A 27,373-nucleotide genomic window follows, 5' to 3' on the forward strand; every position below is an offset into this window, starting at 1 on the left:
ACTGGGGCCGCTAGGAGAATGGGAGCCCTGTGTAGTTGCCCAGTTTCCTCTCCCTGTCTACTAATGCCAGTCCTGCATGCCAGCCTGTGTCCTGGTCAGTTCTTTTAGACTCCTAGAATTAAAAGACCTTTGGGTATATCATGTCACATGACTTCATAAAAGTTCCTTAAACAATCAACCTTAGAATACAACTGATGGGGACCCTAAGAGACTGGGGTTCCTGAGAAATTGCACAGTTTGACTCCTCCCAACACTGGCCCTGACAGTAACTAGGGCTCTTTTTTAGGGAAACAGGGTATTCATGAACCCTCTGCAGGTCTTTGAGTTGCCTTCATAACTACTTAGAGAAGACACTAGAAACAAACAGCAGAAGAAGCAGAAGCAAAGAAAATACAGCTGAAAAAACCCAGAGCAGAAAACCTAAAAATGTAAACACAAAATTAGTGGAGAAAGTACATGAGTAGATATCTCTTACTGGATAGAGCTGGAGGAAACACATCCTGAGGAACATCGGGATCTTCTTGTTTACAGTCCTGTGGAAGAAGAGGACGGGGACATCTCTCTGGTGTTGTCCTCTTACTGGATAGACCTGGAGGAGACACATACAGGGGCTGAATTCATTCCTTACATACAGATAATTATAGGCCGTGTGTATTTAGTCCTGTCTATTACCTGGTGATGTGAGGGGCTGGGGAACCTCCATCATGACGTCCTTGTACAGATCTTTGTGTCCTTCTAAATACTCCCACTCCTCCATGGAGAAATAGACGGTGACGTCCTGACACCTTATAGGAACCTGACACATACAATGATACCGTCACCCCCGATCCCTTCATAGCGTTACTGTATAATGTCCCAGCATTCCCAGCAGTGTCACCTCTCCAGTCAGCAGCTCAATCATCTTGTAGGTGAGTTCTAGGATCTTCTGGTCATTGATGTCCTCATGTATCTGGGGGTGAGGTGGAGGCCCCGTGATTGGGCTCAGGGGTCTTCCCCATCCCTGAGACACAGGGGCCTGACAGTGCTCACTAGAGGTCTTCTTCACTACTGTGTAATCCTGGTTATGGAGAGACACAGTAATAAATCTCACTCCAGACATTTCCAGAGTCCTCACCTCTCCAGTTCTGTCCATCTGTTATTCCCATAGATAAGAATGATGTAATGTGACGTCATCAGAATCTCTCACCTCTCCAGTAAGCCGGAAGAGGATCTCTAGGGTGAGGGGTAATATCCTCTCCGCCATCTTGTCCCTGTCCACATCCATCCTTGATGGGTCAATTAGGAGAATTCTCTTATATAGATCTCCACTGAGAGGATCCGATATTGTAGGGACCTGAATGGGGAGAAGATGACTATGTGACATCATAAAGAATCCTGCACAGTAATATAATTACTGGAGACTTTATATCCGATCACTGGCCGCAGAAATAACGCTAACATGTATGGCATGAAGGAGGTGTGCCGCCCCTGCAGCGGATCGCACCGCTCGGATCCGGGGGTTGGTGATTACTCGTGGCTCGAGGGCCTCCTGACCCAAGTGCCGGGGCCACACTCAAATGGGAAAGGGGGATATTTACAGGGCAGTGGTATAGTTCGTGACGCCACCCATGGTGTACGGTAATTGGGAGTACCGCCGCTGCCGTTGGGAGTACCCGGGGTGACGGAATGGGGCAGCAAGGTGACATTACCCTCCACGGGTAGGGGGGTAGGCCCCAGGACTCTGGATAGTGGTTATGGGGGTGCACTGCGGAGGTCAGTTGGGTACTCACTCAGCAATGAAGCTGAAGCTGACAACACGGTAAACCAAGTCTCTGACTGCTGTTGCCTCTCGAGGGGAGCTCGTCCGGGTCCCGTCCCCTGCAGCACTGCCTGGTGGTCCATGACCTGGCTCCTGGCACAAATTTAGAGTGTCCGTTGTGGCCTGGGTGCTTGGCGCTTGCCGGGCCCCGCTCCCCACTGTGGCTAAGTGAATGAGCCTGCTCTCAGGGGCTCACGCTTGGGATTTCAGTGGGCTGCTTACTAGGAAAGCCCTATCTCCCTCGTTGCGCTAGTGCCCCCGATCTCTGAGCTGGGTGGGAACAGTCCATAAAGGCCCCGTTCTCAGGTTAATTGCCAGGTTGCCTGACGCTTCTCCTCGACCTAGGGTCCGTGTACCCCGCTGTGCCTTCGGTCCCAGACCGGTGATAAGACCAGGCTGCTGGCCGTCCTCCTCGACGGGTTCTAGGCACCTAGCCTCTGTCACGCTCCCCGGGTCCCCTGTGCTGCCCTCCGGCTCACCTGTCACGCTCCCCGGCTCCCCCGCCTCGCTTCCCGGTTCCTTGGTCCGGTCACCGCCGCTCCCCGCTCTCCAGCACCCTTTGCCGGCGCGTCCCCAGCGTCCTGGTCCCCGCACCCGGCGTCCGTCGGCTTCACAGCCCCAGCCTGGCCCTGCTGCTTCCTCCTCGCAGCTTCCTGCTCTGGCTTCTGGCACTCGGGCCGCGCGCATGCGCATTAGGGCGCGCGCGCGGTCATTGACCCTTTCTTAAAGGGCCAGCGTCCATTAACAGGAAATGATGCAAAACAGGTACAGGGTATAAAGGGGTTTAATGTCCAAGGGGGCGGGGCCTGATCTTCGTGTTTCTTAAGCTAGGAGTCAGGTCTCCTGGTGTCTCTGTGTATATACTCACCTATCTCTCTTGTAGAGCCATGCCTGCCTCGCCATCCGGTCCTGACCGAATCCCGAACCCTGAACGCTGTCCATCTGCCATCCTGACAGTCCGTACCATCTCGGATCCCTGCGGTGACCCGTCATCTCGCTCCAAAGGTTCCGGACCCCGCCTGACATCTTCTCGGCTTCCGAACCTGAGCTGCGTCACCCGGACTACCACCAGTGACTCCGTGGTCTGTTACACCTCGTGGCTCTCCTGTGGCAAGGAATGAGACAGTCTCCTTGCCTGCCACGAGCGCTCCTGCTCCGCAGCGCCGAAGGTCTGCCAGACTGCGCAGAGTGCAGGAGAAACCTCCTCAGAGAGGCAGCACAAGGGTGACACCTAGTGGTACTCCTGTTGCAAGAAATGAGGCGGTCTCCCATTCCTTGCCTGCCACAGCTCCTCCTGCTCAGCAGCCTCAAAGGTCTGTGAGGTTGCGCAATGTGCAGAGATTTGCTGCTCAGGGAAGCAGTGAGACTCCCGTTATCTCTACACATTGTGAGACCGAGGATCCCGCCTCTATTTCCCAGAGGCAGGAGGGTGAGCATGTGCTATGCTTGGTGGATCCTGATTCGCCCACTGATGTCACACGGCTTGATGACAAGGCTGGTGACGTGGTGAATCCTGACTGGCCAGGCTGGGATGTCGTGGATCCTGATTGGGTCAAGTCCGTCATCTCCGCCTCGCGCCCGCCCTTGGCTGGAGCTACACCTCCTTAAAAGCTCCTCCTGCCATCATGGCGGCGCGCGACCGTCCTTCTATGTTTGGATGTCTGGCAGCGTGCTGCCACGCCACTGCTCAGGCATTATCTTCTTCTGTGGGCTTGGCCCTTGCTGCTTAGGCAGCACCTGGTTTGCAGGCCGTGTCCCTGCCTTGCTGCTCCGGCAGTCGCTCCTTCTACAGGCCGTGTTCCTGTCCCAGGTGAGCTCCTCGAGTCTCCACTGCACTCACCTGGTTATTGAAAGCACACGTGCGTGGGCACCTCTGTGCTACCCTCATGCCATATTCTCGTGACTTCCACTGGCACACGTGCGTGGGCACCTCTGTGCTTCCCCGTGCAACAGGTACACCGAGCCGTGTGATCCCTGCCATACAACCCACACGGGTTAGGGCAGACCGGTGTACATAGATCGTCTGTGACATTCCAGACGATCGCTAGCAGCAACCCGCTCACTCTTCACCCACCATAGCAGCGGTCCCTTACACCGCACAGTGGACCTTGACCGGCGGAAGCTGTCCATTCCCCATCTTGGCACGCTTCCCCGGGTCCCCCTCGTAACATTACGGTCGCGCCAAAGGTCTGGCTATGGCTGAAGAGCAGCAGCAGTTGCTGCGTTATGTGCAGCAGTTGGAATCACGTTTGACAGCAGTGGAGCAGTCTTCCTCCGACAAGACTGCTCTGACGACAGTCGCCACCCAGGCGGCTACCCAGGCTGTGCTATTGGGCGGAAGGTCTCCTCGCCTTGCGCTTCCAGAGCGCTTTAGCGGGGACAGCTCCGAGTGCCGTGGGTTTATAAACCAAGTTACCACCTACTTAGAGCTGTCCGCGACTCTTTACGCTACCGAGAAGGCGAAGGTAGCCTTCGTCCAGTCCCTGCTGACAGGGAGAGCGCTGAAGTGGTCCACGCCGTTGTGGGAGCGCGGAGATCGGGTGGTGAATAACTTAGCATCTTATCTTGGGGCCATGAGAATGGTGTTCCTCGGGCCTCAAGTCACCCACGACTCCGCGCTGCGCCTCCTACGACTTCGGCAAGGGTCCGCTTCAGTCGGGGACTTTGCTGTACACTTTAGGACACTTGCCGCAGAGCTGGACTGGCCCGATAAGGTCCTTGTCCCTGTGTTCTGGGAGGGCCTGGCAGGGTTCGTCAAAGACGCACTGGCCACGCGTGAGGTGCCTGCTACTTTAGAGTCCTTGATTGTGGTTGCCTCTCGCATAGACATCCGCCAGGCGGAGCGGAGGCTCGAGGTCTCTTCAGCACCCACGTCCTCACGGCCTAAAAAGCGTCTGGCTCCCGTATTCCACCAGACAGGTCTCCCAGCCAGCTCTGTAGGCGACTCCGTGGAGTCAATGGAGGTGTCCAAAGCGGTCTCCTCTACCCCAGGTTCTCGGTCTGGTGTCATCTGCTTTTCCTGTGGGCAGAGGGGACACATAGCTACCCGATGTCCCAAACCGTCGGGAAAAGACAGCGTCTAGTTTCCATCAGAGGGGGGTTACTAGACGCTGCCTCTCGCTCTAGGTTGACTATCAGCGCCCAGTTGCAGTTTGGCACTACTCTCTTCTCTGCTCTGGCCTGCCTGGACTCAGGCGCTGATGGCAATTTCATTTCGACCTCCCTGGCAACCCGATACTCAGTTCCCCTGGTTCTCTTACCCAAGCCACTCAGGGTTCGGGTAGTCAACGGGCCCCTACTAGTCGATCCCATCACCCAGATCACCATCCCTCTCAGGATGGAAGTACCACCAGGACACCATGAGCAGGTGTCCTTCCTGGTGCTTCCAGGGGGGACGGATGAGATCCTACTGGGCCTCCCCTGGTTGAGACAGCATGCTCCTATACTCAACTGGGCAACAGGGGAGATCTCATCATGGGCAGGATCCTGTAGGGAGCACCTCGTGACTACCGAACCACCCGCTACCATTAGGTCGGTTGGGTCCTCAGGGAATACAGGGGAGCCAGGTTTACCGACACCTTATGAGGCCTACAGGGACGTCTTCTCCAAGAGGGCCGCAGATACCCTTCCTCCCCACCGGCCATACGATTGCCGAATAGACCTGAAGCCAGGCTCCGAGCCCCCTAGGGGCAGAGTGTATCCCCTCTCTGCTCCAGAGACGGAGGCTATGTCCAAATATATTCAGGACAGCCTGGCAAAAGGGTTCATTCGCAAGTCTATTTCACCGGCTGGTGCGGGGTTCTTCTTCGTGCAAAAGAAGGAAGGGGATCTACGCCCCTGTATCGATTACAGGGGATTAAATGCAATCACGATCAAAAACAAATACCCTTTGCCCCTCATTACGGAGTTATTTGATCGATTCCGCGGGGCAAAGATCTTCACGAAGCTGGATCTACGCGGGGCGTATAATCTAGTGCGAGTCCGAGAGGGCGATGAGTGGAAGACCGCCTTCAACACCAGGGACGGTCACTACGAGTATCTCGTAATGCCCTTCGGACTCTGCAATGCCCCCGCCGTATTTCAAGACTTTGTGAATGATGTTTTCCGGGATTTGTATCTTTCCGTGGTTGCATACCTGGATGATATCCTTATCTTCTCCCCCGATCTTGCCACCCATCGGAGGGATGTCATCCGAGTACTTAAGAGGCTCCGCACTCATTCGTTATATGCTAAGCTAGAAAAGTGCGTTTTTGAACGTGAATCCTTGCCGTTCCTGGGGTATATCGTGTCCAGTCAGGGCTTAGCAATGGATCCGGGGAAGTTGGAGACAGTGATGAAATGGCCTGAGCCCCGCTCGCTGAAAGCGATCCAGCGATTCTTGGGGTTTATCAATTATTATCGCCAGTTCATTCCCAACTTCTCGACGGTGGCAGCACCCATCATTGCCCTTACCCGCAAGGGCGCTAATCCCAAAGCATGGACACGGGAAATGGTAGAGGCATTTCACACTCTCAAAACTTACTTCTCCAGAGCTCCCATCCTTCATTGTCCAGACATCTCCAAACCCTTTCTACTAGAGGTAGACGCCTCTTCGGTCGGTGCTGGTGCAGTCCTGTACCAGAAAGACGAACGAGGAAGGAAGCATCCTTGTTTCTTTTTCTCCAAGACCTTTTCTCCGGCCGAGAGGAACTACTCCATAGGGGATAGGGAGTTACTGGCGATGAAACTAGCATTCCAGGAATGGCGGCATCTCCTGGAGGGTGCGAAGCATCCATTTGAAGTATTTTCCGACCATAAAAATCTCACATACCTCCAGACAGCACAACGCCTGAACCCAAGGCAGGCCCGTTGGTCCTTGTTCTTCTCCCGGTTCCGCTTTATTATCCGCCACCTGGCCGGTGAGAAGAACGTACGGGCCGATGCCTTGTCACGTTGTATGGTTGTGTTGGAGGAGGACGAGGAGGAGCCTCGTCTTATACTACCCCCGGACAGCTTGAGGATGGTCACTCCCACTTCTTTGGACCAGGTGCCACCTGGCAAGACCCTCGTTCCCCCTGAACTACGGAATGAGGTGCTATCGTGCGCCCATGCCTCCAAGGTCGGGGGTCACTTTGGGGTCAAAAGGACCAGAGACCTTGTGACTAGGCACTATTGGTGGCCGAGACTACCCCAGGACATACAGGAGTATGTGGGAGCCTGTATGTCGTGTGCACGGAATAAGCCGTCCCGGCAGAGACCGGCAGGTCTTCTTCACCCACTGCCAGTGCCGGATCGTCCCTGGGAAGTGGTGGGAATGGACTTCCTGGGAGATCTGCCCAAGTCAGCAGGTCACAAAGTCGTATGGGTCATCACGGATCACTTCTCTAAAATGGTCCACTTGGTGCCTCTCCCACGACTCCCGACGTCACGTGCTCTCGCCACCTTATTCATTAGGCATGTATTTAGGCTGCATGGCATGCCTGACAAGGTGGTGAGCGACCGGGGTCCCCAGTTCGCGTCTCGCTTCTGGAGAGAGCTCTGTAAGCTCCTGCAGATAGAGCTGAACATCTCCTCCGCATACCATCCCGAAACCAATGGACTGGTAGAGAGGACCAATCAGACCTTGGTAACTTACCTCCGCCATTTTATCACCACGACAACTGGGCTAACCTCCTTCCTTGGGCCGAATTTGCCATTAATAATTCGGTCCATGAATCCTCTGGTCAGACTCCGTTCCTGCTCAATAACGGACAACATCCCAGAATCCCGGTTCCGATGCCCATTACGTCACCCGATCCTAGAGTGGAGGATTGGGCGACCGAGGCCCGGGAGATCTGGGATAACACCCAAGAGGCCCTTAAGAGGGCTAAAGACCGGATGGTGACAACGGCTGATGAGCGCCGCCGCCCTGCACCATCGTTCGCCCCTGGTGACCTAGTGTGGCTATCCTCTAAGAATGTTAACCTACGGGTACAGGCAGCCATGTTCGCCCCTAGGTACCTGGGTCCGTTTAAAGTGCTAGAGCAGGTGAACCCGGTGGCATACCGACTCCAGCTCCCTCCACGCTGGGCTATAGCCAACACCTTTTACGTGTCCCTCCTGAAACCCGTACGACTTAATAAGTTCTCGGGGTCCCTGACGCCTCAAACTGACTCCCCGCCCGACGACTCTGAGGTGGCGAAGCTTGTGGAGACAAAAGTTATACGGGGCAGGAGGTACTACCTCGTGGAGTGGGTCGGCCGTGGTCCGGAGCATAGATCCTGGGAATTGGAGGATCATATCCACGCCCCGGGTTTGATAGCGGCCTTCAAGTACGGGCAGGTTGGGGGGCCTAGACGGGGGGGTAATGTTACACCTCGTGGCTCTCCTGTGGCAAGGAATGAGACAGTCTCCTTGCCTGCCACGAGCGCTCCTGCTCCGCAGCGCCGAAGGTCTGCCAGACTGCGCAGAGTGCAGGAGAAACCTCCTCAGAGAGGCAGCACAAGGGTGACACCTAGTGGTACTCCTGTTGCAAGAAATGAGGCGGTCTCCCATTCCTTGCCTGCCACAGCTCCTCCTGCTCAGCAGCCTCAAAGGTCTGTGAGGTTGCGCAATGTGCAGAGATTTGCTGCTCAGGGAAGCAGTGAGACTCCCGTTATCTCTACACATTGTGAGACCGAGGATCCCGCCTCTATTTCCCAGAGGCAGGAGGGTGAGCATGTGCTATGCTTGGTGGATCCTGATTCGCCCACTGATGTCACACGGCTTGATGACAAGGCTGGTGACGTGGTGAATCCTGACTGGCCAGGCTGGGATGTCGTGGATCCTGATTGGGTCAAGTCCGTCATCTCCGCCTCGCGCCCGCCCTTGGCTGGAGCTACACCTCCTTAAAAGCTCCTCCTGCCATCATGGCGGCGCGCGACCGTCCTTCTATGTTTGGATGTCTGGCAGCGTGCTGCCACGCCACTGCTCAGGCATTATCTTCTTCTGTGGGCTTGGCCCTTGCTGCTTAGGCAGCACCTGGTTTGCAGGCCGTGTCCCTGCCTTGCTGCTCCGGCAGTCGCTCCTTCTACAGGACGTGTTCCTGTCCCAGGTGAGCTCCTCGAGTCTCCACTGGACTCACCTGGTTATTGAAAGCACACGTGCGTGGGCACCTCTGTGCTACCCTCGTGCCATATTCTCGTGACTTCCACTGGCACACGTGCGTGGGCACCTCTGTGCTTCCCCGTGCAACAGGTACACCGAGCCGTGTGATCCCTGCCATACAACCCACACGGGTTAGGGCAGACCGGTGTACATAGATCGTCTGTGACATTCCAGACGATCGCTAGCAGCAACCCGCTCACTCTTCACCCACCATAGCAGCGGTCCCTTACACCGCACAGTGGACCTTGACCGGCGGAAGCTGTCCATTCCCCATCTTGGCACGCTTCCCCGGGTCCCCCTCGTAACAGTGGTCCCAGGGACTTCTCCGTTATACTCGTGTGCACGGACTGTTCTGCTGCCTATTGTGCTCCAGCTACCGGACCCCTTACCACCATCTAGGAGTTCGGCCCAGTGGATCCACCTCCTGGGTCTGCCCGTCCACCTGGCCCTGACAGTAAGATCAGGCCATGGATCCCGCTGCAGCACTAGCAGCCGTACAGGAGGAACTCACACGCCAGCGTGAGACTCAGACCCGCATGCTGCAATTTATGTCTTCTGTGGACGCCCGCCTGAACACGCTACAAGCGGCAGTTACGTCTTCAGCATCCCGGGCCTCCACTAGTCAAGCCACGGCTCCAGCTCCCGTGGCGACGTCTTCAGATACTTCCAGACTTCGTTTGGCCTCACCACCCCGGTACGCCGGAGACCCCAAGACCTGCAGGGGATTCTTAAACCAATGCTCCCTCCATTTCACGCAGCTGCCGCATTTGTTTGCCTCTGACCAAGCCAAGGTCGCCTTCATCATGTCCCATCTAGAGGGTGAGGCACTGGCGTGGATGAACCCCTTGTGGGAGAAGGGGGATCCTGTGACCACGAACATCCAGGACTTCCTGCAGGCATTCCGTGGCACCTTTGATGAGCCCGGACGCGCCTCCGCGTCTGCTTCGTCTCTTCTCCGGCTACGTCAGGGGACTCTGACGGTGGGCCAATACGCAATCCGGTTTCGCACCTTGGCTTCGGAACTCGGGTGGAACAACGAGGCCCTAACCGCCGCCTTCTGGGAAGGACTCTCGGGGCGAATTAAAGATGAGCTGGCGGGTCGTGACGTACCGACCACCCTGGATGCCCTGATCGCCCTAGCGACTCGTGTGGACATTCGCTTTCAGGAGCGATCCAAGGAAGTGTCCCGTGAGAGACGTCCGATACGGCATTCCTCTCCTCCGCAGAAGCCCGCCGTACTTCAGTCTTCGACAGCTGGGGTCCCCGTCCACGAGCCCATGCAGATCGACAGAGTGCGGCAGTCTGAACAACGTCGAGCTGAGCGGCTCGCCAAGGGCCTCTGCTTTTACTGCGGAGAGGGCACACACTTGCTACGCTCCTGTCCAGAGAGGCCGGGAAACTCCAAAGCCTAGGGTTGGTAGGAGAGGCCACCCTAGGTGCTGGGACTCTCTCAGACCCGGTTACGTGGACTGTGCAAGTGACAACGGGAGAGACGCGGTTCACGGCTGAGGCATACCTCGATTCCGGGGCAGCAGGCAATTTCATCCAGCAGGCCACGGTGGACAAGTACCAGGTGCCTGTTACTCCACTTGACAAGCCCCTCGTGATTGCCTCTGTGGATGGGAGACCCCTCTCTGACACCATCTCCTGGATCACCAAGCCGGTGGAACTGCGTATCGGTGCCCTGCACACCGAGAACATCGCTCTCTACGTCCTCCCACACATGTCCCATCAAATCCTGCTGGGACTTCCCTGGTTGCGGACACACGAACCATCAGTCAGCTGGGGCACTGGCGAAATCACCCGATGGGGCTCTTCGTGCCATGAGAAGTGCCTGAAGACCATACAACCCATCCGACGGCCTCCGGTTCCAGAGAACCTACCGGGGCTGCCCTCGGCCTATTGGTCCTTTGCAGACGTCTTTGATAAAAAGGAATCCGAGGTACTTCCGCCACATCGTCCTTACGATTGTTCCATCGACCTGCTCCCTGGAACAACACCACCTCGAGGACGGATATATCCATTGTCTCCAGCCGAAACAAGGGCCATGTCTACTTACATCACAGAGAGCCTGGCAAGGGGATTCATTCGGAGATCCTCCTCTCCGGCTGGAGCAGGTTTCTTCTTCGTCAAGAAGAAAGAGGGCGACTTACGCCCATGCATAGACTACCGGGGGTTGAATCAAATCACCGTAAAAAACAAGTACCCTCTGCCGCTCATCCCCGAATTGTTTGACCGGCTTAGAGGAGCTCGTGTGTTCACCAAGCTGGATCTTCGGGGTGCTTACAATCTGGTACGCATCCGCTCTGGGGACGAATGGAAGACCGCGTTCAATACGCGCGATGGGCACTATGAATACTGCGTGATGCCCTTCGGCCTGTGTAACGCCCCAGCCGTCTTTCAAGAACTGGTGAACGACGTTTTCCGGGACCTTCTTTACGTCTGTGTGGTAGTGTATCTGGATGACATCCTTGTCTTCTCTCCGGACCTCCAGACCCACAGAGAGAACGTACAGCTGGTTCTACAAAGACTGAGAGAGAATCGTCTGTACGCGAAGTATGAGAAGTGTGTCTTTGAGCAGTCTTCTCTCCCCTTCCTGGGGTACATCATCTCTGATACCGGACTGCAGATGGATCCAAAGAAGGTCTCCTCCATTCTCAACTGGCCTCCTCCTTCTGGACTGAAGGCAATCCAACGCTTCCTGGGATTCGCCAACTACTACCGCCAGTTCATCCCTCACTTCTCGGCTCTGACTGCTCCTCTCTCCGCTTTGACCAAGAAGGAGGCTAATCCAAAGCACTGGTCACCTGCGGCCGACGCCGCGTTTGGCTCTCTGAAGCGGGCATTTGCCTCCTCTCCTGTACTCCACTGTCCGGAGTTAAACCGCCAGTTCACCTTGGAGGTGGATGCCTCCTCCTCAGGAGCCGGAGCAGTGCTCATGCAGAAGTCCTCCTCCGGGAAGATGGTGACTTGCGGATTCTTCTCCAAGAGCTTCTCAGCGCCTGAACGCAACTACACCATCGGTGACCGAGAGCTCTTGGCAGTCAAACTGGCTCTGGAGGAATGGTGCTACCTTCTGGAAGGAGCAGTGTACCCCGTGATTATTTACACGGACCACAAGAACCTGGAATACCTACGGTCCGCTCAGCGACTGAACCCACGGCAAGCCAGGTGGTCCTTATTCTTTGCCAGGTTTGATTTCCAGCTCCATTTCCGACCCGCGGACAAGAATGTACGCGCTGATGCCTTGTCCAGGTCTTTCATGCCCATGGAGCAGGAGGAGGAGACTACCCAACCCATCATCTGTCCTAGCAAAATCATTCCGGTGGCCCCTGTCACCCTGGCCCAGATACCGCCCGGGAAGACCTATGTCTCTGAGACAGACAGGCAAAAAGTGTTACACTGGGGTCATGCCTCAAAAACAGCCGGTCATGCTGGTCAGAAGAGAACATGGGGTGCGATTGTACGTCATTACTGGTGGCCATCCCTTCGCACGGACGTCGCTGCTTTTGTCTCTGCCTGCTCCTCTTGTGCCAGGAACAAGACGCCCAAACACCTGCCATATGGCCGTCTTCTGCCTCTGCCGATACCCTCGGTTCCGTGGCAACACATAGCGATGGACTTTATTACGGACTTGCCATTGTCCTCCGGACACACAGTCATATGGGTCGTGGTGGATCGGTTCTCTAAAATGGCTCATTTCGTCCCTATGGCTGGATTGCCCTCTGCTCAGGAACTCGCGGACGCCTATATACATCACATCTTCCGCTTGCATGGCTTTCCATCACACATCGTATCCGATAGAGGAACTCAGTTCACCTCCCGCTTCTGGAGGGCTCTCTGCAAACATCTGGGAGTGACTCTGGACTTTTCATCTGCATACCATCCTCAGTCTAATGGCCAAGTGGAGAGGGTCAATCAAATCTTGACCTCTTTCTTACGTCACTATGTCAACGCCCATCACGACGACTGGTCCACGCTTCTTCCTTGGGCTGAATTCTCCCATAACCACCACATCAGTGAGTCGTCCTCCAGCTCTCCCTTCCATGTCGTTTACGGACTTCAGCCCTCCGTCCCATTGCCTGTATCCCCTTCTTCGGATGTCCCTGCTGCTGATACTGTAGCCCGTGACTTTGCAACCATTTGGGACTCTGTCAAGGCGTCCCTTGGGCGTGCTTCCCTGCGGATGAAAAGACACGCAGACAAGAGACGTCTGGACCCTCCGTGTTTCTCTCCTGGAGATCTAGTCTGGCTTGCATCCAAGTACGTCCGATTGAAGATACCATCCTACAAGCTGGGTCCTCGCTACATCGGGCCGTTTAAAGTCCTCAACAAGATCAATGAGGTCTCCTACAAGCTACAGCTCCCGGCCACGATGAGGATACCCAACTCATTCCACGTCTCCCTGCTCAAGCCGGTTGTCCTGGGTCCCTTCTCCGCTGCTGCCAGTTCGGCTCCTCCACCTATTGCCGATGACGACATCTATGCGGTAAGGGATATCGTGGCCATGAAGACCGTACGGGGTCGACAGTTCTTCCTGGTGGACTGGGCAGGGTATGGTCCTGAGGATAGGTCCTGGGAGCCCCGGGAGAATGTGGGTACTCCGCTGATCCGTGCCTTCCTGTCCCGGTTGCGGGGAGGGGGGCGTGGGGGGGGGGTACTGTCACGCTCCCCGGGTCCCCTGTGCTGCCCTCCGGCTCACCTGTCACGCTCCCCGGCTCCCCCGCCTCGCTTCCCGGTTCCTTGGTCCGGTCACCGCCGCTCCCCGCTCTCCAGCACCCTTTGCCGGCGCGTCCCCAGCGTCCTGGTCCCCGCACCCGGCGTCCGTCGGCTTCACAGCCCCAGCCTGGCCCTGCTGCTTCCTCCTCGCAGCTTCCTGCTCTGGCTTCTGGCACTCGGGCCGCGCGCATGCGCATTAGGGCGCGCGCGCGGTCATTGACCCTTTCTTAAAGGGCCAGCGTCCATTAACAGGAAATGATGCAAAACAGGTACAGGGTATAAAGGGGTTTAATGTCCAAGGGGGCGGGGCCTGATCTTCGTGTTTCTTAAGCTAGGAGTCAGGTCTCCTGGTGTCTCTGTGTATATACTCACCTATCTCTCTTGTAGAGCCGTGCCTGCCTCGCCATCCGGTCCTGACCGAATCCCGAACCCCGAACGCTGTCCATCTGCCATCCTGACAGTCCGTACCATCTCGGATCCCTGCGGTGACCCGTCATCTCGCTCCAAAGGTTCCGGACCCCGCCTGACATCTTCTCGGCTTCCGAACCTGAGCTGCGTCACCCGGACTACCACCAGTGACTCCGTGGTCCCAGGGACTTCTCCGTTATACTCGTGTGCACGGACTGTTCTGCTGCCTATTGTGCTCCAGCTACCGGACCCCTTACCACCATCTAGGAGTTCGGCCCAGTGGATCCACCTCCTGGGTCTGCCCGTCCACCTGGCCCTGACAGCCTCAATCCCCTGCGACCGGGGGTCCGACTCCTCTAGGTCCAGACCACCGTCTGTGACCTAGTCTGCTTCTTCCCTGGGAGCTCCAACTCCCAGCTTCCTCAGAGCTCCTCACAGCTCGAGGGTTACTACTCGACTGAGCTGACACCTTCCACCTCCCTGCTTGACACCTAGGTGGGCGGCCCTATTCCTACTTAAGCAGCTCACTGGTGTGCCTGACAGGTGTGGTGCAAAGTGTATCTAGGATTTGTGAATGCTGGTGGAGGCAGTACTGCAGGTTAGGTTCCCAGAACCCTGGGGGTTGAATACTGCACGGGGAGGGCAGTTTGTGCAGTACACTGTGACGACCCGAATAGACCAGGGCGTCACAAAGACAGTTCCTGGTTTTGGGCTGCAGAAACCGAAATGAAGATTCTTGATCCAATAATATTAAGAAGCGGCTTTTACTTGACATGTATGGCTCGTGACACTTTTATACTATTCATCTGTTTGCTTGTTTTAGGGTTTTTTTGTATGTTTGCAGGTTTTTAGCTTTCCAGATTTTTTTGTCTGATTTTTAAACTGCAATATTTTTTCAATATTTGCAAAATTACTGCATAATAATGACACTGAAAAAGACGTGGGTGTGCGGGTGGACGAGAAAACCAACCAGTGCCAGGAAGCTGCTGCCAAGGCAGATAATATAATAGGATGCAGTGAACGAGGCACAGATGCTCCGGACAAGAACAGTTTTGCCTCTATACAAGTCACTAGTGCGGCCACATTTACAATATTCTGCACAATTTCGGGCTCCAGTGAATGAGGAGGACATAACTGAACTAGAGCGGGTGCAGAGAAGAGCGACCATTACAGGAATGGAAGGTCTGCACTAGGAGGACAGGTTAGCAAGCTTGGGGTTATTTATTTGGAAACACAAAGGCTACGGGGCGATTTTATTACAATGTACAAGTATATCAGGGGCATTACTGAGATATTTCTAATGAGCTTTTTACAACTGAGGCCTGCAATGATGACAAGGAGGTTCAATCATAATCACAGATGGGGATTCTCTACTGTAAGAGCAGTGAGAATATGGAACTCTCTGACACATGATCTGATAATTCTTCATAGACTACAAACATTCAAGGCGGGCTTGGATGACTTCCGTAAAAAGTATATTATGGCAGGTTATCCCTACTAGATTTTGTGATGGGACATTGATCCAGGGAACTAATCTGATATTTTTAGTCATGAAGGAATTTTTCCCCTTGTAAGGGTATTCACACCCCCGGAACGTTTCCACTTATTTTAGCGTCATACCCACAAATGTAAATGTATTTTATTAGGATTTCATGTGATATACCAGCAATAAGTAACAAGTATTTGTGAAGTGTAAAGGAAATGATAGATGGTTTTCTACATATTTAAAACTATAAATCTGAATATTGTGACGTGCATTTGTATTAAGCCCCTTGTAGTATGATGCCCCTGAGTGACCAATTGCCTCCAGAAGTCACAGTAAATTGAGTCACCTGTATCATTTATTCTCAGTATAACTACAGCTGTTTTGTGAAGGTTTCACAAGTTTTGTTTCAGAACATTAGGGATCAAACAGCATCTTGAAAACCAAGAAACCCACCAGACAGGTCAGGGATAAAGTTGTGGAGAAGAGTAAAGCAAGGCTCAGTTATAAAAAAAATAGCCAAAGCTCTGAACATCTCACTAAGCACTTTTCAATCCATCATCCAAAAATAGCAGGAGTATAGTGTGAAGACATGAGGGTCAGTGGGTATGGTCGTCCGCTGGCCTGGCTGTCTTCAGAAAGACCACTCTGACCAGGGCTCATCCCACTGAACGCCCGCACTCCTTCCTTGTGGGCAGAACACTTCTCAGACAACACAGGGTGAGGGAACCACACCTTAGTAGGACGTTACTGGTTCACCAACAGGAAAAATCATATTGTATATTTCCAGAAAGATCACAAGATGGTACAAGTGATAGAGTCTCATCCATTTGTTGGCTCGCGAGAGATTAGAATCTTTGCGACTTCGGGGCTTCCTGGGCTAACTATCCCAGTCAGCAGCGCCTCGCTTTTGATGAGCACCCACTGAGAGGAGATAGCGGCAAGGTTAGAAAGATGACTGAGAACAGCAAAGATATGTAGCCAGGCAACTGAACTGTCCTCACCTGGGTTCTCCAGGCACAATTGTGGGCTCAGCATTGAGCAGTGAAGCAGATCTGTGATCTTCTAGCTAAAAATGTGGATTTTAGGCTGAAGTCCTGCAAAATGAAATGTGGAAAGAGGAGCAAAGCCCTTTTATACCCCTCAGTTCTCATTTCAGAGTACTGTATCTTACAGGATTGGTGGGAGATGGCTGTTCTCTCATTGGTTCAATTAAATTCGACTGCATAATATTCCTCTAATTGACATAGTCAAAGAGGCTAAGGCAATCAATATTTAACAGACAATATGGCTCTGGTCAGTCTGACATGAAACAATGGCTAACTTCTCTTGATTTGGCAATCAAAGGCACAATATGTCTGGCCTAATTAAGAACAGTTCACCCCTCACACAAATCTCCAGATGCTGAGTTGTCACATTTAGCACAACTGCAAAATGACAAAGACATGGCCGTCCACCTAAACGGACATCCCAAGCAAGGAGAACACTAATTATAGAGAAGCAGCCAAGAGGCCTATGGTTAGTAGAAAAGCAGCAGATATCCAGAGCTCAGGGGGAGGATCTGTCCACAGACAACTATAAGGCTATGTGCGCACAGTGCGTTTTTCGCGGCGTTTTTGCACGTTTTTCGGGTGCGTTTTTGGCCTCAAAACTGCAGGACTTTGCTTCCCCAGCAAAGTCTATGAGTTTTCATTTTTGCTGTCCGCACACATCTGTTTTTTTTACCTGCGTTTTTGAGTTAAAAAAAAAAAATGGACATGTCAGTTCTTTCCTGCGTTTTTCTGCGTTTTCCGCCCATGCAATGCATTTGAAAAACGCAGCAAAACGCAGAGATCAAAAACGCAGCAAAACGCAGCCAATAACGCACCAAATCGCGGCAAAAACGCATGCGTTTTTTTATGCGTTTTTTCGACGCAGGTGCGTTTTTGTGCGTTTTTAGCGGCCAAAAACGCACAAAAACGCAGCGTCAAAAAGACGCAGTGTGCGAACCTAGCCTTAGTCATAAACTCCACAAATTTGGCCTTTATGGAAGAGTGAACATTTTTAAAAGCAAAACATAAGAATTGAAAATTTCTTCACAGACGCCTTCATCCAATTTACCTGAGATAGAGCTGTTTTATAAAGTAGAAAGGGCAAAAATGTCACCTCTAGATGTGCAAAGCTGGTAGACACATCTCCCAAGAGACTGGCAGCAGCAACTGCAGTGAAAGGAGGTCCTGCAAAGTATTCACTCAGGGGGTTGAATACTACAGCACATCAGAATTTTCAGAGTTAAATTTCTTAAAATGTTTAGAAATCCCTGTATAATTTCCTTTATACTTTACAAGAATAAACTTACTACTTTGTGCTGTTATCACATAAAACCCCAATAAAATCCATTTGTTTGTGGCTGTAATGTGAAAAAATGTGGAAATGTTCATCAGGTGTGAATAGTTTTTCAAGGAACGGTATGTCTACCTTCCACCTAAAAACTAGGAAATTTTGTCAGAAATGTTCTCCAGTCCACACCCAAGATATGTTATGTAGACCAAATATTTTGGTGCAAACTTGTCACCATTTAGGAAAACATTTGCACTAAAAGTCACAAACAGGTCAAAGGAAAAAATACAAAGCGTTTCTATTGTGCGCAAAATTCATTATCCACTTGCACCAATATGAAGAATTTGGAACAAAAAACATTAATTAATACGAGAAGATGAAAAAAAAGTGACTTAGAAAAGCCCAACAGAATTGATGAGTTGGATGTAGGTTTTGTGTGGAGCCCGTTATACCGGCAGACGGGATGTGACCGGAGGCAGAAATATTCACAGAAGGGAAAGATTTTACACTTTCTAGATAAATCCTCTCTTCACAAACGAAAAACTACTAACGAACCCTCCCCAACCACACCTATTGCCAATCCATATCATACGCATAAATAGCTTGGGTCTCAGCTTCCCATACACGGTAAGTTTTTTAACTGCATGAGAGGACACACACAAGCTCGGGACCCCAACGTAGAGAAATACTTTGGCGTAGTGTTGGGGCTCTATTGCATTGATCAATTCAGTAGCTAAATTTCTCTTGATTCATATATTCATGGCAGTAATGCAGATTCCATTTTTCACATTTTCACTCTTACATATAGCTATTGGATTTTTCAGGTCAGTATTCACACAGCAGTTTCTGCTATTCCATGTATTCCCCTTACATAGTCACTGGTGTGCATACCTTATCTCCCCATAGTGATGTTTTTTAGGTTTTTGCACCCAGTTCAGACTTAGAATGGTGTTCCAAACGTTATTCCTTATTTGGGTTCCTCACTTCTGGCCTCTCATAGTTGGGGCGCTTGTATCTATCAGAGGAAAAGGAACAAAAACCTCACAATTCATAGAAATCAGCGAGAGAAAAACTCCAAGAAAGTCTCAGAGCTGAAGGGGTTAATGTCACCTGTGACCAATAATGGGGAATTTCCACACACCTCCACCTGCAGAGCCGCTGTCACAAGTAACAGTCATGTGGTTTCTGGCTATAGAAGGTCACAGCATCTGGCTGCGCAGAATGCTCCCTGACTTTCCATTGTTCCTGCTGTCAGTATTAATTTCCTGCTGGATTTCTCTCCCCCTTTTGGACCCAGCAGGAGCTCGTCTTACACCAGATCATCAGCATTGTCTGGGTGCTTAAATACCAGTTACTTCCTTGGACTCATGCTGGTGATATTTTTAGTTCATTCAAGCCTTGGTTGTAAGCAGGTGGCTTGTACTCCTCTGTGGTATTGCTGCTGAACTTCTACCTGTGTCACCTGTAGATAAGTAGTTCATGCATTTTCCTGTGTGTCCTCCTTGTGTCGTCTTTAGTGTTTAGTGGGGTTGATGAAGAGCTCGTCCCACCCTTTCCCTATTTAGGGCCCAGCAGTAGTTATATCTAGGGTCAGGTATCCGGCTTGGCGCAGAGGTGCGGAACCTATCTATGGTGGTGAGGACCCAGGGACCAGCAGTAGTTATAGCTAGGGTCAGGTATCCGGCTCGGGGCAGAGGTGAGGAACCTATCTATGGTGGTGAGGACCCAGGGACCAGCAGTAGTTATAGCTAGGGTCAGGTATCCGGCTCGGGGCAGAGGTGCGGAACCTATCTATGGTGGTGAGGACCCAGGGACCAGCAGTAGTTATAGCTAGGGTCAGGTATCCGGCTCGGGGCAGAGGTGCGGAACCTATCTATGGTGGTGAGGACCCAGGGACCAGCAGTAGTTATAGCTAGGGTCAGGTATCCGGCTCGGGGCAGAGGTGCGGAACCTATCTATGGTGGTGAGGACCCAGGGACCAGCAGTAGTTATAGCTAGGGTCAGGTATCCGGCTCGGGGCAGAGGTGAGGAACCTATCTATGGTGGTGAGGACCCAGGGACCAGCAGTAGTTATAGCTAGGGTCAGGTATCTGGCTCGGGGCAGAGGTGAGGAACCTATCTATGGTGGTGAGGGCCCAGGGACCAGCAGTAGGTATAGCTAGGGTCAGGTATCTGGCTCGGCGCAGAGGTGCGGAACCTATCTGTGGTGGTGAGGGCCCAGGACCAGCAGTAGTTATAGCTAGGGTCAGGTATCCGGCTCGGGGCAGAGGTGCGGAACCTATCTATGGTGGTGAGGGCCCAGGACCAGCGGTAGTTATATCTAGGGTCAGGTATCCGGCTCGGGGCAGAGGTAAGGAACCTATCTATGGTGGTGAGGGCCCAGGGACCAGCAGTAGTTATAGCTAGGGTCATGTATCCGGCTCGGGGCAGAGGTGCGGAACCTATCTATGGTGGTGAGGGCCCAGGGACCAGCAGTAGTTATATCTAGGGTCAGGTATCCGGCTCGGCGCAGAGGTGCGGAACCTATCTATGGTGGTGAGGACCCAGGGACCAGCAGTAGTTATAGCTAGGGTCAGGTATCCGGCTCGGGGCAGAGGTGCGGAACCTATCTATGGTGGTGAGGACCCAGGGACCAGCAGTAGGTATAGCTAGGGTCAGGTATCCGGCTCGGGGCAGAGGTGAGGAACCTATCTATGGTGGTGAGGGCCCAGGGACCAGCAGTAGGTATAGCTAGGGTCAGGTATCCGGCTCGGGGCAGAGGTGCGGAACCTATCTATGGTGGTGAGGACCCAGGGACCAGCAGTAGTTATAGCTAGGGTCAGGTATTCGGCTCGGGGCAGAGGTGCGGAACCTGTCTATGGTGGTGAGGACCCAGGGCCCAGCAGTAGTTATAGCTAGGGTCAGGTATCCGGCTCGGCGCAGAGGTGCGGAACCTATCTATGGTGGTGAGGGCCCAGGACCAGCGGTAGTTATATCTAGGGTCAGGTATCCGGCTCGGGGCAGAGGTGCGGAACCTATCTATGGTGGTGAGGGCCCAGGACCAGCGGTAGTTATATCTAGGGTCAGGTATCCGGCTCGGGGCAGAGGTGCGGAACCTATCTATGGTGGTGAGGACCCAGGGACCAGCAGTAGTTATATCTAGGGTCAGGTATCCGGCTCGGGGCAGAGGTGCGGAACCTCTCTATGGTGGTGAGGACCCAGGGACCAGCAGTAGTTATATCTAGGGTCAGGTATCCGGCTCGGGGCAGAGGTGAGGAACCTCTCTATGGTGGTGAGGGCCCAGGGCCCCGCAGTAGTTATAGCTAGGGTCAGGTATCCGGCTCGGGGCAGAGGTGAGGAACCTATCTATGGTGGTGAGGGCCCAGGGCCCCGCAGTAGTTATACCTAGGGTCAGGTATCCGGCTCGGGGCAGAGGTGCGGAACCTATCTATGGTGGTGAGGGCCCAGGGCCCCGCAGTAGTTATAGCTAGGGTCAGGTATCCGGCTCGGGGCAGAGGTGCGGAACCTCTCTATGGTGGTGAGGGCCCAGGGACCAGCAGTAGTTATATCTAGGGTCAGGTATCCGGCTCGGGGCAGAGGTGAGGAACCTATCTATGGTGGTGAGGGCCCAGAGATCAGCGGTAGTTATATCTAGGGTCAGGTATCCGGCTCGGGGCAGAGGTGAGGAACCTATCTATGGTGGTGAGGGACCCAGGGACCAGCAGTAGTTATAGCTAGGGTCAGGTATCCGGCTCGGGGCAGAGGTGAGGAACCTCTCTATGGTGGTGAGGGCCCAGGGCCCCGCAGTAGTTATAGCTAGGGTCAGGTATCCGGCTCGGGGCAGAGGTGAGGAACCTATCTATGGTGGTGAGGGCCCAGCAGTAGTTATAGCTAGGGTCAGGTATCCGGCTCGGCGCAGAGGTGCGGAACCTATCTATGGTGGTGAGGGCCCAGGGCCCCGCAGTAGTTATAGCTAGGGTCAGGTATCCGGCTCGGCGCAGAGGTGCGGAACCTATCTATGGTGGTGAGGGCCCAGGGCCCCGCAGTAGTTATAGCTAGGGTCAGGTATCCGGCTCGGGGCAGAGGTGCGGAACCTATCTATGGTGGTGAGGACCCAGGGCCCAGCAGTAGTTATAGCTAGGGTCAGGTATCCGGCTCGGGGCAGAGGTGATTAACCTCTCTATGGTGGTGGGGGCCCAGGGCCCCGCAGTAGTTATAGCTAGGGTCAGGTATCCGGCTCGGGGCAGAGGTGCGGAACCTATCTATGGTGGTGAGGGCCCAGGGCCCCGCAGTAGTTATAGCTAGGGTCAGGTATCCGGCTCGGGGCAGAGGTGCGGAACCTATCTATGGTGGTGAGGACCCAGGGCCCAGCAGTAGTTATAGCTAGGGTCAGGTATCCGGCTCGGGGCAGAGGTGCGGAACCTATCTATGGTGGTGAGGACCCAGGGACCAGCAGTAGTTATAGCTAGGGTCAGGTATCCGGCTCGGAGCAGAGGTGAGGAACCTATCTATGGTGGTGAGGACCCAGGGACCAGCAGTAGTTATAGCTAGGGTCAGGTATCCGGCTCGGGGCAGAGGTGAGGAACCTATCTATGGTGGTGAGGACCCAGGGACCAGCAGTAGTTATAGCTAGGGTCAGGTATCCGGCTCGGAGCAGAGGTGAGGAACCTATCTATGGTGGTGAGGACCCAGGGACCAGCAGTAGTTATAGCTAGGGTCAGGTATCCGGCTCGGGGCAGAGGTGAGGAACCTATCTATGGTGGTGAGGGCCCAGGGACCAGCAGTAGTTATAGCTAGGGTCAGGTATCCGGCCCGGAGCAGAGGTGAGGAACCTATCTATGGTGGTGAGGGCCCAGGGACCAGCAGTAGTTATAGCTAGGGTCAGGTATCCGGCTCGGGGCAGAGGTGAGGAACCTATCTATGGTGGTGAGGGCCCAGGGACCAGCAGTAGTTATAGCTAGGGTCAGGTATCCGGCCCGGAGCAGAGGTGAGGAACCTATCTATGGTGGTGAGGACCCAGGGACCAGCAGTAGTTATATCTAGGGTCAGGTATCCGGCTCGGGGCAGAGGTGAGGAACCTATCTATGGTGGTGAGGAACCAGCAGTAGTTATAGCTAGGGTCAGGTATCCGGCTCGGGGCAGAGGTGCGGAACCTATCTATGGTGGTGAGGAACCAGCAGTAGTTATAGCTAGGGTCAGGTATCCGGCTCGGGGCAGAGGTGAGGAACCTATCTATGGTGGTGAGGGCCCAGGGAGCAGCAGTAGTTATAGCTAGGGTCAGGTATCCGGCTCGGGGCAGAGGTGAGGAACCTATCTATGGTGGTGAGGACCCAGGGACCAGCAGTAGTTATAGCTAGGGTCAGGTATCCGGCTCGGGGCAGAGGTGAGGAACCTATCTATGGTGGTGAGGGCCCAGGGACCAGCAGTAGTTATAGCTAGGGTCAGGTATCCGGCCCGGAGCAGAGGTGAGGAACCTATCTATGGTGGTGAGGGCCCAGGGACCAGCAGTAGTTATAGCTAGGGTCAGGTATCCGGCTCGGGGCAGAGGTGAGGAACCTATCTATGGTGGTGAGGGCCCAGGGACCAGCAGTAGTTATAGCTAGGGTCAGGTATCCGGCCCGGAGCAGAGGTGAGGAACCTATCTATGGTGGTGAGGACCCAGGGACCAGCAGTAGTTATATCTAGGGTCAGGTATCCGGCTCGGGGCAGAGGTGAGGAACCTATCTATGGTGGTGAGGAACCAGCAGTAGTTATAGCTAGGGTCAGGTATCCGGCTCGGGGCAGAGGTGCGGAACCTATCTATGGTGGTGAGGAACCAGCAGTAGTTATAGCTAGGGTCAGGTATCCGGCTCGGGGCAGAGGTGAGGAACCTATCTATGGTGGTGAGGGCCCAGGGAGCAGCAGTAGTTATAGCTAGGGTCAGGTATCCGGCTCGGGGCAGAGGTGCGGAACCTATCTATGGTGGTGAGGACCCAGGGACCAGCAGTAGATATAGCTAGGGTCAGGTATCCGGCTCGGGGCAGAGGTGCGGAACCTATCTATGGTGGTGAGGACCCAGGGACCAGCAGTAGTTATAGCTAGGGTCAGGTATCCGGCTCGGGGCAGAGGTGCGGAACCTATCTATGGTGGTGAGGACCCAGGGACCAGCAGTAGTTATAGCTAGGGTCAGGTATCCGGCTCGGGGCAGAGGTGAGGAACCTATCTATGGTGGTGAGGACCCAGGGACCAGCAGTAGTTATAGCTAGGGTCAGGTATCCGGCTCGGGGCAGAGGTGCGGAACCTATCTATGGTGGTGAGGGGCCAGGGACCAGCAGTAGTTATAGCTAGGGTCAGGTGTCCGGCTCGGGGCAGAGGTGAGGAACCTATCTATGGTGGTGAGGACCCAGGGACCAGCAGTAGTTATAGCTAGGGTCAGGTATCCGGCTCGGGGCAGAGGTGCGGAACCTATCTATGGTGGTGAGGGGCCAGGGACCAGCAGTAGTTATAGCTAGGGTCAGGTGTCCGGCTCGGGGCAGAGGTGAGGAACCTATCTATGGTGGTGAGGACCCAGGGACCAGCAGTAGTTATAGCTAGGGTCAGGTGTCCGGCTCGGGGCAGAGGTGCGGAACCTATCTATGGTGGTGAGGACCCAGGGAGCAGCAGTAGTTATAGCTAGGGTCAGGTATCCGGCTCGGGGCAGAGGTGCGGAACCTATCTATGGTGGTGAGGGGCCAGGGACCAGCAGTAGTTATAGCTAGGGTCAGGTGTCCGGCTCGGGGCAGAGGTGAGGAACCTATCTATGGTGGTGAGGACCCAGGGACCAGCAGTAGTTATAGCTAGGGTCAGGTGTCCGGCTCGGGGCAGAGGTGCGGAACCTATCTATGGTGGTGAGGACCCAGGGAGCAGCAGTAGTTATAGCTAGGGTCAGGTATCCGGCTCGGGGCAGAGGTGCGGAACCTATCTATGGTGGTGAGGGCCCAGGGACCAGCAGTAGTTATAGCTAGGGTCAGGTATCCGGCTCGGGGCAGAGGTGAGGAACCTATCTATGGTGGTGAGGGCCCAGGGACCAGCAGTAGTTATAGCTAGGGTCAGGTATCCGGCTCGGGGCAGAGGTGAGGAACCTATCTATGGTGGTGAGGGCCCAGGGACCAGCAGTAGTTATATCTAGGGTCAGGTATCCGGCTCGGGGCAGAGGTGCGGAACCTATCTATGGTGGTGAGGGCCCAGGGAGCAGCAGTAGTTATAGCTAGGGTCAGGTATCCGGCTCGGGGCAGAGGTGAGGAACCTATCTATGGTGGTGAGGGCCCAGGGACCAGCAGTAGTTATAGCTAGGGTCAGGTATCCGGCTCGGGGCAGAGGTGAGGAACCTATCTATGGTGGTGAGGACCCAGGGACCAGCGGTAGGTTTAGTCTAGTTTCGTTTCCCTAGACACAGGGTTTCCGTTACCTTCCTTTTTGCTGTTCGCTTGGTGCTTCCCAACCCCCGCATCTAGCGTAACAGCCGCACAGTATACATGTGGCTGCTCTGTGCTTCCAGGACCTGTGATGATGTCACATGGAGGGGAGGAGTCAGGGGTCACATGATCAGCTCCTCAGTAGTGATGGGTAAAATGCGGTTTTTTGGTGAGCCGGGGCTTTTGGCTCCGAAAACGGCTCTTCATTTCCTATTACCTTTGGCTTTAAATTTGAAGCCAAATTCTGGTATGTTTTACCCATGATTGTATACCTTTTAGTAAAAATCTACATGTGACAATTTATGACATAAAACAGAATAGTTTCCAGAATAACCGGATTTTATATTATTTGCTGTAAAAACTTTAACAAACACAAAATGAACATGCAAAATAGCAACAAGATCCTAATCCTCAGCGCCACATTGTAGAGCCCCATTCACACGTGGCGAGTTCGTTGTGGGCTGTGTCTGCTGTAAACAGTCTGCAGCAAATCTGCAGCGTCAGATGTGGCCTCTGCATCCAGGCGGATTTAGAGAAGGAATCTGCTGCGGAATTCCCCCGTCCATTGGCTGCAATGAATGTGGCATATCGGATACTCTGCACATAGTGACGCTGCTGAAGCCAGTTTCACACCTCACGTCACATTCTGAATTTTTCCACGAAGTGAGAATGTGTTTTGGATAAAGCCATTGCCGCTGTCGGCTTCTGTAAATGCCATGGAATCTCCACGCTGATGATCTGCTGGAAACTCCGCTGCAAATCCACAAAGTGTGAAGGCGCCGAAAAGTGTCTCTAGGGCCCATTGGATAAACTAAGTGCCATAGCCTGGATGGACGGATTCAGTTTATTTCCTCTGTTATTAGCTGTTTTGGAAAAGACTGTTTTTTGGTGTCCCATCAAGGACCAATGTCTTCTGCCATCACTAATATAATGTCATTAAAGGGGTTGGGTCACATGGGCAAGTGCCATTAATTGAAGAGAACTTTTTATAATAGGTATATTCTCCATATACTTATTTTGGAACTGTTTACATGGGTTTCCATGGAAGTTGTCCTGTGCCGGAGCCCTATTCAGCAAAAGACACACAGGATGCGACCATGTTGTCGGCCAGCGCTCGCTGACTGACCGCATGGACCATGCAGCACCCGTTGTGGGCCGGGCAGTGACAGCACGGAGCTGTGCGATCGGTCCCCGGAGGGCAATCACGAAGTTCTGTGCGCATGTCATGTGTGCGCACAGAACTGCCTCCGGCCCCGCCCCCTGAGGCAGGGGCATAAGAGAAAATGCAGCGCTGGATCATTTGTTCTCTTCCATTCAAGTGAATGGGAGAGAACAAGGGACGCACATTTCCATCCGCTGTTTCTCCCTCGCTCAGCGAGGATTTACAAGCTGGCGGGAAATAACTAGAATCAGGCGAAATCCAGATGTCAGTGTTCCTTTAATAAAGTGCCTGACTGCCTGACTGCTGCTTGTCACAGATTGGAGGGGGCGGGGCTGTGAGTCAGTGCTATGTGCGGCAGCAGGAGGAGCATTCTCAGTCTCCTGGATAAGATCAGAGGGACTACTGCCGGGAGGGAGGGGCCGGGAGGGGCGGGGCAAAAGGGGAGAGGCGGGGCAAGAGGGGAGGGGTGGGGCAAGAGGGGACTGACTGTGGAACGGAACTGGCAAAGAGCCGTTTAAATTTCAATTGGCCCCTGCCAGGAGCCGACTCATATGATTCACTATGAAGAGCCGGCTCGTTCAGGAACTACCCATCACTAATGGACAGACATGGAGCAGATATCCTGGAAATCCAGGGATGAGCAGTGAAGTCTGAGGGGACAGTAGCCACAGCTGTTTCTAGATTGTTCCAGAACTATTTACCCCGGCCACAGTAAGCGAGGGTCACTGAGCTTGTGAGGGGCAGTAAAGTCTGAGGGGGCCGGGAAGGGCATAGTATAAGCACAATATCATAGTGTGACACAAGAGCAGAGTTTGGAGTTTTCCTTACAAGTTTCCCATTGTTTTTTTGCTTTTATCTGTACTGTTCATCCCCATTTAATAGCGGCTCCATGGACAATGCTACCAGGTGTGTGTCTTGTCAGATGTATGCCTGCCTTGAGCAGCCGTTGGAGGGTGAATATGTCTGCT

General features: G+C 53.7%; 1 pseudogene; it reads right to left on the minus strand.

Annotated features, from left to right (window-relative positions):
• The window catches only part of LOC142258913 (uncharacterized), a 185,962-nt pseudogene extending 160,640 nt beyond the window's left edge, over positions 1-25,322 (minus strand).
• Positions 25,323-27,373: the final 2,051 nt, after the last annotated feature.

Source organism: Anomaloglossus baeobatrachus (genome assembly GCF_048569485.1).
Source record: "Anomaloglossus baeobatrachus isolate aAnoBae1 chromosome 5 unlocalized genomic scaffold, aAnoBae1.hap1 SUPER_5_unloc_17, whole genome shotgun sequence".
Taxonomy (NCBI): Eukaryota; Metazoa; Chordata; class Amphibia; order Anura; family Aromobatidae; genus Anomaloglossus; species Anomaloglossus baeobatrachus.